The sequence below is a fragment of the Peromyscus californicus genome, unplaced genomic scaffold, assembly GCF_007827085.1.
Source record: "Peromyscus californicus insignis strain IS unplaced genomic scaffold, ASM782708v3 Scaffold_12__1_contigs__length_115047231, whole genome shotgun sequence".
NCBI lineage: Eukaryota > Metazoa > Chordata > Mammalia > Rodentia > Cricetidae > Peromyscus > Peromyscus californicus.
Window position 1 is genome coordinate 100,406,434 of NW_026294413.1, and position 18,823 is coordinate 100,425,256.

Genomic DNA, 18,823 nt, shown 5'->3' on the forward strand with positions numbered 1-18,823 from the left:
GAAAAAAATTCCTGGGTCTTTGTGCTGGGATTCTTTTCATTCTGTTCTCCTTATTCTTAAATTTGATCTTTTCATAGTATCCCAAATTTCCTGGATGTTTTGTGTCAATATTTTAGATTTAACATTTTCTTTGACCGATGTATCAATTACTTCTGTCCTATCTTCTACACCAGAGATTCTTTCTTCCATCTCTTATATTCTGTTGGTGATGCTTTATTTGGTAGCTCTTGTTTGCTTACCTAGATTTTCCATATCCAGGATTCCCTCAGTTTGTGTTTTCTTTATTTCTCTTATTTCCATTTTCAGATATTGAACAGTTTTATTCAGTTCATTCACCTGTTTGTTTGTGTTTTCTTTGCTTTCTTTAAGGGGTTTATTCATTTCCTCCAATTGTTTGTGTTTTCCTGGATTTCCTTAAGGGATTTACTCATTTCCTTTTTAGGACCCCTATCATCTTCATAAAGTTGGTTTTAAGGTCATTCCCTTGTGCTTCCTCTGTGTTGGAATATTCAGGGCTTGTTGTAACAGGATAGCTGGGTTCTGGTGGACATATTGTCCTGGTTCTTATGGTGGCCTCTAGGCATCTGGATTTGGAGTAATTATAGGTTTAGCTGCCAATTTCTGAGTTTGTCTTTGTTGGATGGGTGTGTTTCCCATCATTTCTGTTTCCTTGATGGTCTTCTAGCCTGATTGGTCTGTGGTTCTGGTGATCAGTGAGTCCTCTGGTCCAGTAAGGTGTCTCTGCTTAGGTTTTGGTGGCCTTCATGACCTTCAGTGTTTTGAGTGCCCTTGTGGCCTCTGGCGTTTTGGGGTTCTGGGAACTGCCGTGGTTCAGGTAGAGAAGAGGGCTTCTTAGAGAGTTGTGGGCCAAAATATGGTGTAGAGGTGGTGCTGTAGAGAAGAGCTGGGTAGGCTCTAAGGAAGTGTTGTAGGTCTGAGGGCAGGATCCTACCTGGGGTTTGAGATATCACCATGGCCTCTGGTAGCAGGGGGCTTATGCTGGAGCTGTGGGCTGGAATATGGTGACAAGGGGAGGGGTGCTGTTGGGGTCAAGTTGGACAGGCTCTGAGGAATGTTGGTAGTCTGTGGCCAGGGTCTTACTTGGGGTTCTGGGTATAGGTGTGGCCTCTGGGGTTCTGGATACTGATGTGACCTCTGCTAGAGCAGGGTGATGGTTAGTTTTAATTGTCAACACAATCTAGAACCACTTGAGAAGAGGATCTCAATGAGAGGTTGTGTGGATCAGCTTGGTCTGTGGCTGTGGCTGTGGAATTTTGTCTTGGTTGCTTTAACTGAGTTGAGAAGAGTCAGCTCACCATGCGTAGGTCCATTCCCTGGGTTTCAGTACTGGAATGTGTAAATGTAGAGACTGAACTAAGTACAAGTAAGCATCCATGTATTAGTTGCCCTTTGCTCTTGACTGCAATAATGGGCTGTAATCTGGAATTGTAAACTAAAATAAACTGTCTTCACTAAGCTGTTTTCTGTCCGAGTGTTTTATCACAGCAATAAAAGAAATGACACTAGAACACTCAGTCTCCCCACTCAGCCTTTATTTCTCCTGTAAGTGTTCTAGTTCATATTAGCCTGGACCTCATCTCTAGGTGACCTAATCACCTAATCACAATTCTTGGACTTCAAGCAAGAATCATAGACCCATAGCTGGATGAGTATGAAATATCAAATTGAAATCCCCACAGTGATTTCTAGAAAACAAAAGGGGCTTTGTAATATTCTTCTAAGACTAAGACAGAAACTGTCAGGAAGAACTAGTCATGACTCTCTTGCCCCAGAAACCTCTGTGCATCTCACACTTGTGAGAAAGTTCTAGAGCTGCTGAGGCAAGACTGTTCCAGAGCAGCTATTCCTGCTCATGGCTCATTCCCACTTAATAACTGTGACAGAGCCCAATTCTGCCCAACCTTCATCCCAACCTTTCCAAAAACATGGCTATGCCTGTATTTGATGCTGAGAGAGGGAGGGGCCTGGAATCTGCAAAACCCCCTTGTTGCTACTTTCACCCACTGTCCATCTGCTATGGAACTCACACAGCAGCCTACCCCCCACCTCAAGCCTCCTAATCTACCTCCACTGGATTTCCCAAGCTTCCTTTCAGATCCTACCACCCTTGCAAGCTCTGAGAGATGATCTCCGTAGATTGCTGCTGTAGCCTAAGCATCACATTCACACTGTAGCTCATGGCCTGACTTTATCTCAAGCCTTCTCTCCTTTGTAGCATGTCTGACCTTCCTTGTATCCCAGGAAACCTTTCCACTTTCTTCTAAAGGAAACACAGAACTAGTGCTCTGATTTTTTGTTTTGTTTTGTTTTTCGAGTGAGGGTTTCTCTGTGTAACAGCCCTGGCTATCCTGGAACTTGCTTTATAGACCAGGCTGGCTTCAAACTCACAGAGATCCACCCACCTCTGCCTCCCAAATGCTGAGGTTAAAGGCTTGTGCCACCAACACCTGGCTCTGAATCCTTTTACTCATCTCATTCTGCCTGATTGTGACAGCACAGGGCCCCTCTCTAAGAACATATTTATTCTCCTCTGGTTGTTTTAGTCAGTACTGAATGAATGGGGAGCCAAAGCAAAAGTGATGGCACATACCTTTAATCCCAGAACTTGGGAATCACATACCTTTAACCCTAGCACTAAGAAGGAAGTGATGGCTGTCTGGAGAAAGGTGTATATAGTGCGAGGAGACAGGAACTAGAGCCTTTTCAGCCTGAGGAGTCCTAGAGGTAAGACATGGCAGTGGCTTGTTTCTTTGTCTCTCTGATCTTTCAGCATTTACCCCAGACTCTGGCTCTGGGTATTTTTTATTAAAAGATCATTTAGAAATTCCTATTACAGCCAGTTCTCCCATGATGTGCAGGGCCACCTCATCTGTGCTCATAGAATTATTCAGGCAGCTGTGTGGCTTGGGTTTGCCACCAAGGGATGGGGCTAGCTCTTCTGTGCCCATGCCACCAATTACCTCCTCTAAAACCTATTTGTCTTAACCACTCAATACCTGCAATGACCCCATAGATCACTTTGTATTTCATATTCTTTTGTTTGCCACTTTCTCTTTGGATTTGTAAAAATTTGTTGAAAATTTTCCCTAGGTCTTTAGTCCTCCATTCTCCCCAAATCAGATTCTGAATTTATCCTGTACATGTTTTCCTTTATGAAATGTGAAGTACTTCATCATTGAGCTTTCTTGGGAGTTTCCTGCCTAGTTTGCATCACAGAGAGCGGGAAAGATGAGCCTATAACCTCAGTATAACAACTGAACAAACCTCTATGACCATTAGTGCTGAGAGAATCTGAGGATAATTCTAACCACTGTCCGAAAAGAAGAATAAGCCATACATGCTTTCCACCTCTTTAAACTCATTTTGTCTCTGAGTTTTACAAATATGTTTTTGTTTTATATTCTATGTATAATGTGAAGATATGTCAGGCTAGGTTAAAATCCCCTTCTAATGCAGCCCTCACTCCCAATGAGCTCATGCTGTTCCTCAGGAAGCCACAGTTGTCAGTATGTCCTCCCTCTTTCCAGGTTGGTTTCAAGGAATTTCTATTCACAAATGGCTTTAGGAAATGTATCATGATATTGTTTTTGTATATTTAACACTAATTTTATTATATCCAAGCTATATTCTTCCTACTATACCATTTGAAATATCAGAGTCCTCAAAAGTTATCATTATAGAAAACTATTAGACCTACATTGAAACTCTTTCCTCTGGACCTGTTTGTCAGGGATGATAATGAACTTGGCGATGGAAGAGGCTAATACCATAGAAACTCAGGACCAAGAAAACTGGAAAAGATTTAATTGGTAGTGGGCACTGTATGCCAGATAAAAGAAAATCAGCCACCACATAAATTCCTTCCATCTTTGCCAAGGCACCCAACACTTCATCAACAAGGTCTACAGGGTAAAGTCTGGTTGACACCAATGACCATTGCAGTTTTTTTCTTCAAGACCAAATCTGAATAAAAAGACCAAATTAGTTTCCTTAAAATACCCAAGACCCTCTTCAAATTTGTCAGGATGGCTGCAAAGATGAAGGATGAGTACAAGGCATGTATTTTAAGGATCTCCCTCCAATTATTCTTTTCCCTTCATTGTTGAGAATCAGTGCCTGAGTTAGAAGGACTGGGACCGAGTTCTTTTCAGAAATTCATTACATGCAGCAGCTACTTTCTGACCTTTGCCTGGGAGTGATTTTGTAATGCACTCATCGTGGATGATTTTTAAACTCTAAAGGTTGATAAAGTGGCATTGTGCTATCTGTGGTGAAAGGAGCATCAGTGTCTTGAAATTGAATTCTTTGAGGGAGGGATATCATGGCAAAAGAGAGAAAGAATTGTGTCTTGATTTTCAATATATTAACTTATTCAAAGAGCTCCATCTACTTCCAGAAAGGAATCACAGGGCGCTAGATTCCAAAACACATTAGAAATAATTCAGCTAGTGAAATAAAAATGCAGAGAAGCAATGGAAGGGGCAGACAAACTGCAGTGATGGATCAAGGTCACACATCTTGTTAGTGGACAGGACAAGAAACAGCCAGACTTCCTGTATTGGGTGCAATAGTGTGTGCTCTGCATTGCGCTGCCTACTTAACTTGACATCTTGACCATGACTGATCCATGTATTGAGTGATGAACTGGGATAGGGTGATGCCTTAGGGACAGAGTATGTTATGCAGGAAGGGTGCTAGAATGAACTTCAACCTTAATCTGCCACTTGTGGTGTAACTTCAGATAAACTGATAGACAGGTTTAGTGTCCCTACTTGAAAAGCCTGCAGGACACTGGGAGAAAGTAAGAAAACCTTCTGTAGACCACAGCAGGCTCTAGCTATGTGATGGCTCCTGTCTTCTCTGTATATAAAAAATATGTCACAAGTGTGTGTAAGGCAGGGGGAACAGAAGAAACAACAAAACCCAGAAATAACCCTTACTGGAAATATATCTTACCTTGGGTTAGCCTATTTTCTTATTATTACTGAGATAGGAAATAAAAGTATCCAGTCTTATCTATGTTTGACAGATCACAATGTGATCTTGAGAACCCTGGTTTGCTGGTGTTGTATTTGGGTCGGTATTTGGGGCTGTTCCCTACAAATTCATGTTACTTTGCTTTCTAGTTGGTAGTGCTAGAGGGGACTAGCAGAACCTTTAGAAGGGGGGGTCCTTGAGCAGAAGCCAGTAGGTCCATGGGGACAAGCCTCTAATGAAGATACCAAGACCCTGTCCACTCCTTCATGATTTGAAAAGCTTTCCCTGGCCACATTGGCCCCACCATAATGTTCAGCCTCACGTAGGACAAAAGTGATGAGCCAAGAGACTATGGGCTGAACCTTCTGAATTCAGGAGCCAAACAAAACATTCTGAAATGTTTGTTGATGTTATCCCAGGAAATATTGCCAGTGATGACCCTCTTAAATGGTGCAGAACTCTCTGGATTATGTAGTATCCCAAGGTTAGTTAGTCTGAGGCATCAGTAATTATTTCTTAGGTGGTATCTTCAGCAGTCAGAAAACTCTATTTTTTGCCTCCCGAGTGCTAGCACTAAAGGTATGTGCCACCACTACTCAGCATCTATGTTTAAGCTAGTGGCTTGTTCTGTTCTTTGATCTTCAGGCAAATTCTGTTAGGGTACACAATATATCATCACAACTGGCTCCACACCTTGCTGGTCCACAGCACTGGGGTATGCGTGGTGGCATGGGTGCCGCAGGGCTTTCCTCCTCAGCTAATGGTTTCTGGCATCAGTGCAGGCAGAGAAAGACTCCTCCTCCCTTAAGGGGCTGGTCACTAGAAATTTGACCAAACTCTAGTGAACATATGAACAACACAAAATAGACCTTTTGGGGGAAGGAGAACACACAGGAGGACATGAGGAGGGGGTTGGACATGAAAGGACGAGGAGGTGAGTATGACTGGGGTACATGGATTGGCTTCAAGTGGTTTTAAAAATTACCTTACTTAAATTTTTAAGTCATTGTATCTTGACTAAATTGACAGATAAACTTGTTTGTTCAACTAAAAAAAAGAAGAGATAATGATTGTGCTATTATTCATCATTAATAACAATATGATACTGTGGTAGCTAATCTTAGTTGTATACTTCATATATCTGGGAAGAGGAAAACTCATTCAAAAATTGTCTCCATCACACTGGTCTATAGGAACATCTTTGGAGCATTTTCCTGATTGCTATTTAATATAGGAGACCACAGTCCACTGTAGGTGGTGCAATCCCTAATCAAATGAGCCTGGACTATGTAAGAAAGGTAACTGAATTTGAGCCTGAGACCAAGCCAAGTAAGAGCATTCTTCCATTGGTTTTACTTCAAGCTCTTATCTTGAATACCCATCTTAACTTCCCCTTGATGATGGGCTGTAATGAAAGCTAAAATAACCTTTTTTCCCCCATATTCTTTTAGCTATGATTATCACAGTAACAGAGGAGGAAACTGGAACAGAAATTGTTCAACAAGAAAAATGTCAATAACCTACTACCTACTAAATTTAATACCCTTCTTAACATGCGTACATAAACATCTCAAATGAAAACATAAATATAATGCATTTCAAATAAATTGTGGATAGTCAGTAAAAATAATGAAACATGAAATAAAAGAGTAAACAAATAAGGAAATTAGACCAAAAGTACTCTTACAGTAATGTGGCTGTGTCAGTGTATGGGACCAACATGAATCAGCTGGGAAATATTCAGTCTCTACCTCAGCACAAATAGCACAGAAAAAAAACCTAGCCGGGCGGTGGTGGCGCACGCCTTTAATCCCAGCACTTGGGAGGCAGAGGCAGGAGAATCTTTGTGAGTTCGAGGCCAGCCTGGTCTATAGAGCGACATCCAGGAAAGGCGCAAAGCTACACAGAGAAACCCTGTCTCGAAAAACCAAAAAAAAAAAAAAAAAAAACCTAAACATGAGTTCTTTTTCATCAACTAAAAAAGTTTCTCTGTTAATTAAACAGTATGAAAGAAGTTCTACAAAGTGCCATAGGCTGTTAAGCAATCATAACAGATATGCATGTTAAAACCACATGCCAGCTGAAGCCCCTTACCTTTTGTCAAGGATTCTTTGGAGTCTCGGACTAAAGTTGCCTCCAACTCCCCCAAATCACTGGATACTTCTGGATTTCATGACAGTTACACATTTTCTATTTAAGTCAGGATCTTTGTGGAATATTTTAAATACACATGCAAATGTAGAATTTTTTAAAACAATCTGACAAGTGCAATGATCATTATAAAACTGTTTCATCTTGCAACAGGAAGAGAGTAACATTTTCAGTTTAGAACAGTATTTTTGAGCACTTCAGTAATACTGGTGATAAACAATAGCACCCTGAATCAGATACATATAACATGTAACTCTTGTCATCTTTAAATTTGTTAGTTAATGGGAGAGGAGGTCTTCATGAACAATAAATAGAATATCCAAAAGTGTGATATTGATGAACAGCGCATCAGTAAAAAAAATTACCCCAATATCAAGAAAACAAATAACAGTAAAAACAACCAAAAAAATTTTTTTGAACTATGTGAAAACAGTATGTAATTAACTCAAACACTTAAGATTAAAGTGAGAATGGAGTCTTGGTCAGGTTGAAAATGTAACTAATAACTAGTGAATTATCTGCACACCTTAATAAAAGGTGAAATTTCCTGCCAATTTGACACAAAATACCAACTGAGGTAATATAAAAGCAATTATACCCCAGTGCCACCTGAACCTCAAAAATAAACCGATTAACAGAGGACATTAATTTAAAGAGTGTTTAAGATGACTCACTGCCAAGGTAAACTTTAAACACTGAGCTATTTTATAGTTTATAGGTGACAGAAATTTAGAAGACAATTTCCCAAACTTGATAACAATATTCAAAACGTGCATGTATAAATCTTCAAAGACTGTTTTTTTCTAAGACACTAATAATGAAAGATTTCTATTACCCACTCTGTACACCAAATCATCTTTATATTCTCCACACAGAAAAGCTACATTGCAGAAATCACTGTCCTATAAAGGAGCTATCAAAACATACAAAAGAAAAAAAAGAACAAGGAAACAGAGTCTGTCCCTTCAAAGAGGAACACCATTCTTCTGAATTCTGTGATGTTTCTGATATTTTCCAGCTGTTTAAATTTAGAATTTGGCCCAGTATTGCATAACAGTTTTCTCTGAGACTGAAACATTACATCCTGCAAGGAAGCTCTTTAAGCAGGGAGGTAAACTACTCAAAATAGCTTCAGGAAGTTCCTAAAACTGATCAGATTCACTAGGCCCCTCCCTGCTAGAGTAAGCAATAAAAGCTATAAAGACTCTCAGACAAGCAAAGCTGCAAAGAAGACTCTGAGAACAGGCTAGATCCCTGGAAGAAGCAGGTAGCAGCTGAGCTGCCTATAAAAGGTTTAGACCAACTGAGGCCCTTAGACAAGACACTCTCCAACCTGTTGAGCTTCCTGCAGGATGTGCAGTATGGTCCATGTTCCCAGCTTTTGTAAACTGTGTAGCCCACCAGTCCTAAAGTTGTCTCTGATGATGCAGCTGTCCTTGAGTCATTTCTGCTCCTGTTAGTAATCCCTCATCCACATTCCTGTAAATAACCCCAATAAAACTCATTGTTTCACCAAGTTGGAGTTGGTGGTTTCTGTACTTTGGTCTGCCTCAGTCTCCCTATCTAGGGTGTGTAGAGGTGCCTGCAGCATCTCCCCATGAAAATTTTTGTCACACAACAGCCAGTGAGATAGATAGATAAAGGTGTTTTCTGAAAAGTCCAATGTCCTGAGATCGATCCCTGAGACCCATGAGGTAGTAAGAGAGAATCAAGTTCCACAGATTGTTCCTAAACTCCACATGTGCACCATGATACACACATACCCCACACACATACATACCAATGAATAAACAGACTAATTTTTAAAGTTTATTTACTCGTAATTATGAGTATACATATTTGCCCATGTGTGGTTACATGCACGAGTCCAGGTGCCCATGAAGACCAGAGGAGCTGAAGCTGGAGTTATAGGTACTTGAGGGTTGCCCTTTGTAGATGCTGGAAATCAAACTCAGTATCAACTCTTAACTGCTGAAGAACCATCTCTCTGGCCCCATATTTGTTATTGTTGTTGTTGTTTTAATCTGGAATCTTGTTCGGGTCAATTTTCTCTTCAAAATGAGTATTCTTTGTTGTATTTAATTAGTTTCTGATTCTATTTTTTGTCACCAAGAATCTTGCCACTCCAAGTTATCACATCTACAACACACATCCCTCCTAGACCTAGATGAGATGTGTGTTTTCTTTGTGAACAAAAGTCCCAGCAAAGAATCCCACTTTAGTGTAAGGCTAATTAATTGATTAAAATTCTATCATTGTGAAGAGGGTGAAATGTTGCAGGTCCATACACTAACTACAATTTATATTGGACTATCTTTAGGGACTATAAAAGTCAGTTCCAAGTACACCACTCTCACTCTGACCCCACAGCTCTTTACCACCATGGCACTTATGGCATTTCAGGATTCCAAATTGTTTATACCCAGTATTTCTGGTTGTCTGGACTGCAGTAGTCAATCTGAACTGTTAGTCAGCCACAGCCCTGGACATAAATCTGTGTTTACCTGTTTTAAACCAGAATTACAAGGAGCCTTCTATTCTAGTGGCCTTGGTCTTGCTCTTCTCTTTTGAAAGACAAAAGCAAAACAAAACAAACAAACAAAAAGTCGTTATTAAGATTACACAAAAAAGGCCAGGCAGTGGTGGTGCACATCTTTAATCCCAGCACTTGGGAGGCAGAGCTGAGTGGATCACTGTGAGTTCAAGGCCAGCCTGGGCTACAGAGTGAGTTCCAGGAAAGGCGCAAAGCTACACAGAGACATTCTGTCTCAAAAAAATCCAAAAAAAAAAAAAAAAGATTACACAAAAAAATCTTCAAATACAAAATTACTTTAATCCTAGTAAGCAAATGAGATGACTGTCCTGGCACAAAGTCCTTGATGGAATGTTTCGCCTCTTTTAGAGTCCTGGACAAGCCATTTTAAACTGTGTTTTCATTTTTGGTTTTGTTCTCAGCACTTTATAGTAGGCACTTTCTCACATCATTAAAAATGCTTAATGAATGTTTCAGTTGGTTGTGCAATAAAAGTATATGTGTGCTCTAAATTACATAGTGATAATGTGTGCAATTCCCTTTATTAACGAATAAGCATCTGAGGGTAATAAAACATGCATATGCTCACCTAGGCACTTCATTGCATGAAGTTCATCTCCATAGTACATCCATCACCAACCCAAAGTCTGGCTAAAGCACTTCACTTCAGACCACCCCCTTGCCCACTCAGTGCCTCTCTCCCCTTAGGCAGCCACTGGACAATGGGATCCCCCCCCACCCAAGCAATTCCAAGTATAGGTGTATTTGGGTTACAGTGTACCCAGCTCTATTTCTAGTCTTTCCTCCACCCAGGTATGAGTAACTGGGTAAGAAGTAAACAGAAGAGGGTCAGATCCATAGTTAGAGAAGAATGTGCTGTTCTTAAGGCAGGGCTGCAAGCTGCAGAGAGCCCGTGTCCACTCACCCAGTTTCCTAGTGCTTCAGCTCAGAACCTGAATGTTTTCTTTGTGAACAAAAGTCCCAGCAAAGAAACCCACTTTAGTGTAAGGCTAATTAATTGATTAAAATTCTATCATTGTGAAGAGGGTGGAATGTTGCAGGTCCATACACTAACTACAATTTATATTGGACTATCTTTAGAGACTATAAAACCCGTCCTTATCCAGTTCTTTGGCCTAAAAACCTTGTAACTAACAGGTGAAACCTTTTGGAATACAGTAACAGAAAAAACTTATCAGCTAGAATCTGAAGCCTATGCCCAACTTTCCCCTGCCTTGCTGTAAATGTCTGTTAATGTTTCCACCAGTGTTATTTGCAAATGCCTTGATTTATGACTTTCTTTGCCCTGTTGCTATAAAAAAAAAATGTCATGAACCCATATGACATGGAACATGGAATTTTGGGTGACCTGAATCTGTGTTCCAAGGCCATGGTCCCTCCTATAAAGCTTCAGAATAAACTATCTCGTATCCACTTTGAGGTGAGAATTGTGTTTTTGTGGCAACAACTTCTACTCATTGACCAAAGAATTTTCATGTCTCAGCCAAAATATCAATAGATATGGTTATTATTAATACTTCCTATCCATTTCAAACCAAGATGGGGGAAATAGAAGTAAGAATTATGCATGAATGGTAAAAATCTACCCATATTCTGACCTTCTTTACACTAAATCCTGGCCATGATGGCTGGACCACATGGCCTTAGAAGCACTGAGCTAAGATGGTTCTTAGAAGGAAGGTGTACAAGTACATGAAATTACCATAGCAGAACTAGCCAGCCTGAATTAGATATAATTTTATAAGATAGAGAACTAAATAACCTCTGCCTTTTACTGTACTTTTTGTGCTATTATTTTCAATATAAACAAACAAGAATGAGCTTAGGTAAAAACAGAAGGTGTATGAGCAATACCTTCAAGAGATTTTTATGTACAAATAAGCAAAGACATGGGATAGAAACTGGAAGGGGTACAGTGAATTTTGATTTCTATTTAAGGTGGGAAATGCTGTAGCATGTAATGTAAAGATAAGTAGACCCTAGTGAGGATGAAAGTTGATTAGTACGGAACAGAGAATAACTGAAATACTAATTGATTAAACCATGTTTTCAGGCCATAGTTATCATATTTGGCTTCTGAATTAACAATCTCATTCCCTGTGAGGCTAGAGCTAGTTTTTTTTTTGTCAGTATCTGTTATAGGTACTTAAATTATTTAGAGAAACTATTTCCATTCCATTAATTTTTTTCTGGGACTTTTAACTTAGGAGAAGAAGTTACCTAAACTCTACATATTGAAAGTATCAATAATAATTGAATCTCTTGAAGATTTTAAATCTATTTTCCCTGTCATATTTCTCATTTACATCTGAGAAAGTAAAGAACAGGTTTCACTGCTTGTAATACATGAGTAAGGGTATGGAATATAAGAAGAAATGGCTCACAGATGATGTTTACCATCTTGAAAATCAAAATGTATGGCACAGAAAGTTAATAAAGCAAGGAGAGTGTGGCAGTTTGAATGATAATGGGCCCCATAGGCTTATATATTTGAATATTTGGTCACCATTTGGTAGAAATTGTTTCAGAAGAATTAGGAGGTGTGGCCTTATTGGAGGACATGTATTACTGGGACTGGGCTTTGAGGTTTCAAAAACCCATGCCATTCCAGTTGGTCTTCTCTACATCATACTTACAGATATGGATGTAAATTCTCAACTGCTGCTCCAGCACTGTGCCTGTCTGTCTGCTGCCATGGTCCCCACCATTATGATCATGAACTCTAACCCTCTGCAACCATAAATCCCAAATTAAACATTTTCTTTTGCAAGTTGCATTGATTGACAGTGTTTTCTCACAGCAAAAGAAAAGTAACCAAGACAAAGAGCAAATTCTCCTTTCTTAATATAGTTCAAAACCACAATGTTTGATAGAATTGCTATAACTCCAAACATATAAATCCATCCACAGCACTAACTAAAGTACAGAGAATGTTCTCTCTCTGGGGTAAGCAGCATGATATTTTCACCTGAATAACATGCTGCTTTTCTTTCATACTCCATCATGTAAGATCTAAGGTCCTTTTCAATGCATATGTTTTCCACTAGAAATGGGTTTGGGGAAAGATACCGGGAATTATATCTGAAGCCAGTCACTGTGAGCTGCCTGTCAATCATCCCAATGGAGATGGCTAGCAACGAATTGGATCTATAGGCCCAGAGTGCAGGAATAATTAGGACAGGTGATAAAATTTTTGTTGTCACCAGTCTTTAATATATTAAGCTATGAGACAGGTAGGACCAACTAGGGACTTAATTTAGTAAAGAGTAATGAGGCCAGGTCTTAAAGGTGGCTCCAGAGGATGGCATTTAGAATTTATAGAAATGAGGAAATAGTTAAACAAGGGAAACCAGTTGAAGAGTAGCTGGTAAGACAGAAGAAAAACGTAAGAGTGGCATGCTTGTGGTAAAGAGAGATTATTCTAAGAGATCTGTTTTTGGGAATAAGTCAGGTAAAAAGAGAATGGGAACACGTGACTACATGAAATCAGAGTTATTAATGATCCTTGCACAGACAACAAGCATGAAAGGTTGAAGTAGAAAGCTCCTGATGTGAGATCAAGACAGAGTTTCACAGAAATCCACAATTCATTCTGGAGTTTTTCTGCAAGTAAGAAGAGAAATAAATAGATAAAGATAAGTAAGTTTGTGTTTGTTCTTTATCAAAAAGAAAGACATGTTGCTTGATTTATGTGCATGGTCAAGAAGAAAGGGAGAAGCTATGGTGGTATGAGAGAAGGGGAACTTAAATTACTGAAGGGATACTAGGGAGAACTAAAGACGCAACATATAAAACGAGCATGTGGTTATGTCACTGTGATCTGACAATGGAGCCTAAGCATGAGATAAGAGCATGTGGTTATGTGACTGTGATCTGACAATGGAGCCTAAGCATGAGATAATGTTCTAAGTGAGCTTACTCCCCTCCTTTGGGCTAACAGACCATGTTAAAGCACGGGCCATGAAATTATGGACCTCAAGTAATTAAATGCTGGGGGAGGAAAGGCTCAAGTTCTGGTGCCCAAGAGAAAACTTGCCTGGCAGGAAGGGATTTCATGGAGTTTGAATAGCTTATGTCACAGTTCAGTTGGCATGTGTATAATCTCTGTCTTTTGTTGCATGTTTTCTATAAAACTGTAACACTCCTACTGGAAAAGCACAGAAAAGCTAGGAGTACTTCTCTCCCCAATATGCCCATACTGTAAATAAATCCATTTTGTTTATAGCAACTTCTAATTCCCAATTTCTTTTAAAATACAGGGAAACTGAGTGGTAGGCTCATGGCCCTAGGTGCATGGGAACATGGACAGTTTCAAAACAATACGATAGGTAAAATGTAGAACATGTAGAAACCAAAGCAAGTAGAAGTTTGAGGTGGTGATAAGAGTTGGTGGGGCGGGCGGTGGTGGTGCATGCCTTTAATCCCAGCACTCAGGAGGCAGAACCAGGCAATCTCTGTGAGTTCGAGGCCAGCCTGGGCTACCAAGTGAGTTCCAGGAAAGGCGCAAAGCTACACAGAGAAACCCTGTCCAAAAAAAACCAGAGTTTGTGGGAGCTCTCTGATTTATTTACTTGTGAGCTAGATGAAGATCAAGAGAAAACATGGGAGGTTTAATGGTAGAAAAGGAAGAAAAGAATACCTACCCAAGACCAAGGAGCTGAAAGTGAACCTCAGGTATTTGGTGTGATTTCCTGATAGCTTAAAAGATGTCCTTGAGATGACTGATCTTTAGAATAAATGGAAAAAAGCAAACACAGTTGTGTTTTACGATGTGTATTCTCAGTTTCGGCTCTAAGCTTATTGCCAGTGTGGTTCCCCCAGAAGTATGACAAGATGAAGGTGATCGGCATTGAAGGTGTCTGCAAGCAAAAACAAAATGATCACAAAATTAAAGTTTACATCACGAGAAGAAGAAAGTGTGAAAGGTGACAAAGAATGAAAACATCAGAGCCAGATAGATGGTTCAGCCATTAAGAGCACTCACTGCTCTTACAGAGGACCCAGGCTTGGTCCTCAGCACCCAAAAGGTGATACACAACCATCTGCAGTTACAATTCCAGAAGATCTGATGGCTTCTTCTGGCCTCTGCAGGCACCTGCATGCCCACAATGCACAGACAGATACTTAGCTACACACCCATAAAATAGAAAATAAAATTGATTCTTTTAAAAAAAACAACCAATAAAATAACTCCAGATACATGACAAAGAAATATAAAAAGAATACATGAGATATCAAGGCAGAATGACCATGCTGAAACGTACTAATTTCATAGTAATGAATTACAATGGGAAAATGAAAATTAAAATTTGATCCACCAAATGTCCCAGCTTTAACCACTTCTGGGTATTTACCTAGAAGATTGAGTTATCATATCCCAGAGATACTTGTACATCACTGTTTATTGTGGCACTATCCATAACAGCTAAGTTATGAAAACAACTTCGCTACCCAACAAGAGAAATAAAGAAACAGTGGGATACATGCACAACAGAATTTTTTTCAGCCATCAAGAAGGAAGTTATGTCTTTTGCAGGAAAATGCAGCTGGGGATAATCATAGTAAATTAAGCCAGTATTAATGACAGATACCACATATTTTCTCTGTCATGTGTGGTTCCTAGATTTTATGTTGATGCATAGAATCATAGATGTGCATGAAAATAGAAGCAAAAGTGACTAATCTAGGCAAACAAATGGTACTGGTGGGAGGGAGGAGAGAAGGAAATAAGGTATGCAGCAGAGAATAGTCCTAAAGTAATTTATACTTGTATTTAAATGCCCTTTTTATAAAAGCTACTACCAATGAACATATGACAATTTAAATATTACCAATAGTAAAAGAATTGATCAAGAAATAGAGTTGAGAGAGCTGTATGAGAGCTTAAATTGGTTATTTGGAAGAAGGTCCAACTTGACACTTGTATAAAGGTGAGTGAAGTCAGAATTAGAACAAGATTGTTAAGCAAGATATTGAGGTCATCAATATTCCACGGGATTGGAATGATGCTTAAGTGTATTTGGCCACTCAACTATCATTGGATCAAATGTGTCAGTGACAGGAAGTTATCACCTGGCTCTTCAGGCCACAGATGCCTGACATACAGATGAGTCTTCATGGAAGTAGCCTTGTGCTCTAATCACAGGAAATGAGGTGGCCAGGACTTGCATGGAGGAAACAAATAGCATGTAAGAAAGGGCAATGAGGTACAGGAAAAACCTGTCACCTCCTCTGATACTGAGGTGTTTTTCTTGGGGATGAAGCTACAAGAAGTGTGGGGTCCTGAGGGAAGGGTTGAGATTCAGTTCAAACAAACCCAATGGTCCCTGGTCATTGTGTTTAGGGTGTACTGGAGTATGACAAATGGTGGAGACAGAATAGCCACTCAGGAAACAGTTCTGATCATGAAAGTGAAGGAAGATGGTGGCTTATGTCAGGAAGGTAGTATGAGGTGTGAAGAAGTTGGCTTCTGAGTATTTTTTAATACAACCTGTTTCACTGCACTATTAGTTGTAGCTAAAGTTTTCCTGCCTGGCCCACAGTCAGTACAAATCTCTCTCACCTGCCAGTCCCATAGCCGTCAGACCCAACCAAGTAAACACAGAGACTTATATTGCTTACAAACTGTATGGCCATGGCAGGCTTCTTGCTAACCGTTCTTACAGCTTAAATTAATCCATTTCCATTAATCTATACCTTGCCACATGGCTCGTGGCTTATCGGCATCTTCACATGCAGCTTGTCATCATGGCGGCTGGTAGTGTCTCCCTCTCTCAGCCTTCCAATTCCCAGCTCTATTCTCCTCCTTGTCCCGCCTATACTTCCTGCCTGGCCACGGGCCAATCAGTGATTTATTCATTGACCAATCAGAGCATTTGACATACAGACCATCCCACAGCACTTCCCCTTTTCTTTTCTTAAAAAGGAAGGTTTTAACCTTTACACATCTCCAAAGTCAGCTTGGTATATTTGGGAATTTGGGCGTAGCTTCTCTTACTACTTCCTGCTGGAGGGGGGCACTGTATCTTATGGGGACACAAAGAACATTTTAGGATTATGGAGTAGTCTATGAGGGTGTATTGTCTGAGCCAGTTGCCTTGAAACGGTTCTGGATGTTGGATCATCTGGGCCATGGTGTCATCGGAGACCTTTCAGGGGGTCTTGGCTGGTCAAACCTGATGTATCTTAATCTGGAACAAATCCATAGCCTTTGGCTTTCTGTGGAAACAAAAGCAGAGCCTCCTTTTGTTTCCACAGCAACATATCCTTACATCCAAATTTTAAAGTCAAGGTACCTTTAAAATATACATTTTGGCATAACTCAACAGCTTTTGTAATCAAATGCTTTTCTTCAGTTACGAACATCAAAAAGAACATAATCCAGAATCTCTGTGTGGTAGCCATCTTTATGTGTCTTATTTTTTTATATTAGCTTGAGCCTATTGCTTTAAACTGCAGCCTTCTATGCCTGAAAGGGCGCTGGCGCTGCTAGCTCCACCCACTTTAGCTTCCCAACATGGCGGTGATATGTTTTCTGCCAGCTCTGGGAGCCATCAACTCTCAGAAATAGTGGGTCTATGCTTCTATCAAAGCAGCATGTAGCCCAGAAACCTCTTTTTTTTTTTATTTTTTGTTTTTTGTTTTGTACTAGCAAAGGCTAAATCCACCACACAGCTTAATGTGCCACTTGCAGAGGCCTCATTCCCGCCATACTGCAGGTCGAGCATGCATGCACGCTAGGAACCTGCCAGTAGCTCAAACCGGCAGCTGCCACTCATTTGAGAGAGACAATTAGGAACTGTTTTTAGCTCTGTTTTAGAATCTTTTTTCTCAGGTTTTAGGTGGAAACTCTTGCCACCACGTTGGACGCCATTTGTAGTTAGAGTTTTCCTGCCTGGCCCACAGTCAGGACGAATCTCTCTCACCCACCAGTCCCACAGCCGCTCAAACCCGATCAAGTAAACACAGAGACTTATATTGGTTACAAACTGTATGGCCGTGGCAGGCTTCTTGCTAACTGTTCTTACAGCTTAAATTAATCCATTTCCATTAATCTATACCTTGCCACATGGCTCGTGGCTTACCGGCATCTTCACATGCAGCTTGCCATCATGGCGGCTGGCAGTGTCTCTCTCACCCAGCTTCCTGTTCTCTCAATTCTCCTCTCTGTTAGTCCCGCCTATACTTCCTGCCTGGCCACTGACCAATCAGTGATTTATTCATTGACCAATCAGCAACACATTTGACATACAGACCACCCCACAGTAATTAGTTTTAAGCTGGCCCCTCCAGAGTTGTTCATTGTATTTAACACTGTGAAAGCAAATAATGCTATCAGTGAAATAATGAAATATTTCTTATATGTATAAACTGTATAGTGGTTGAATACAAAGATGCTAAGAAAGGAACTCGTTTCTCAAATAGATAATCTTCAGCAGACTGAATATTCAGCAATTTTTAAGTCTTCATAGAAAAAAATCTACCCTCAGCTGCTTGTGTCCATTGTGACAGTTCCTAATAGACTCCACATTTCCCTATGAAACCTCCAGGGCCTCTCTCTACAGCCCACAGTTTCTCAGCCTTCTTATCTTTCAAACTCTTACCAGAATGACCTGTTAATTTCTGCTTACAATATTGGAGCTTTTCTAGCCTCAAGTTCTAAATTCTGAAATTTCTTCTACAAAACAAATATAAATGCCTAAGAATCACATTGGCATGTTTACCACAGCAACAGCCCTGCTCCTGGCACCATTTTTTGGTCATAGTTTTTTTTTTCTCTGTTGCTATAATAAACTATCCTCAGGGCTGGAGGAAGAGGACCAGGGTTTGCTTCCTAGCACCCCAAGACAGCTAGCAACTTCCTGTAACTCCAGTCCCAGGGGGTCTGACACCCTCTTCTGGCCCGCTTAGACACTTCATGCACATAGTACATAGACATACATGCAGGCAAACCACATAAAATAAAAATTAAAAAAAAAAAAACTGAAAAAAGCAACTTAGAGGAGAAGTGCTTCATTTTGGCTTGTAGTACCTGGGTGGGGTGTGTATAAATCATGACGGGGAAGGCATGGTGGCAGGAGCAGAAAGCTGGCTGGTCACATTGCATCCATGCTCAGGAAG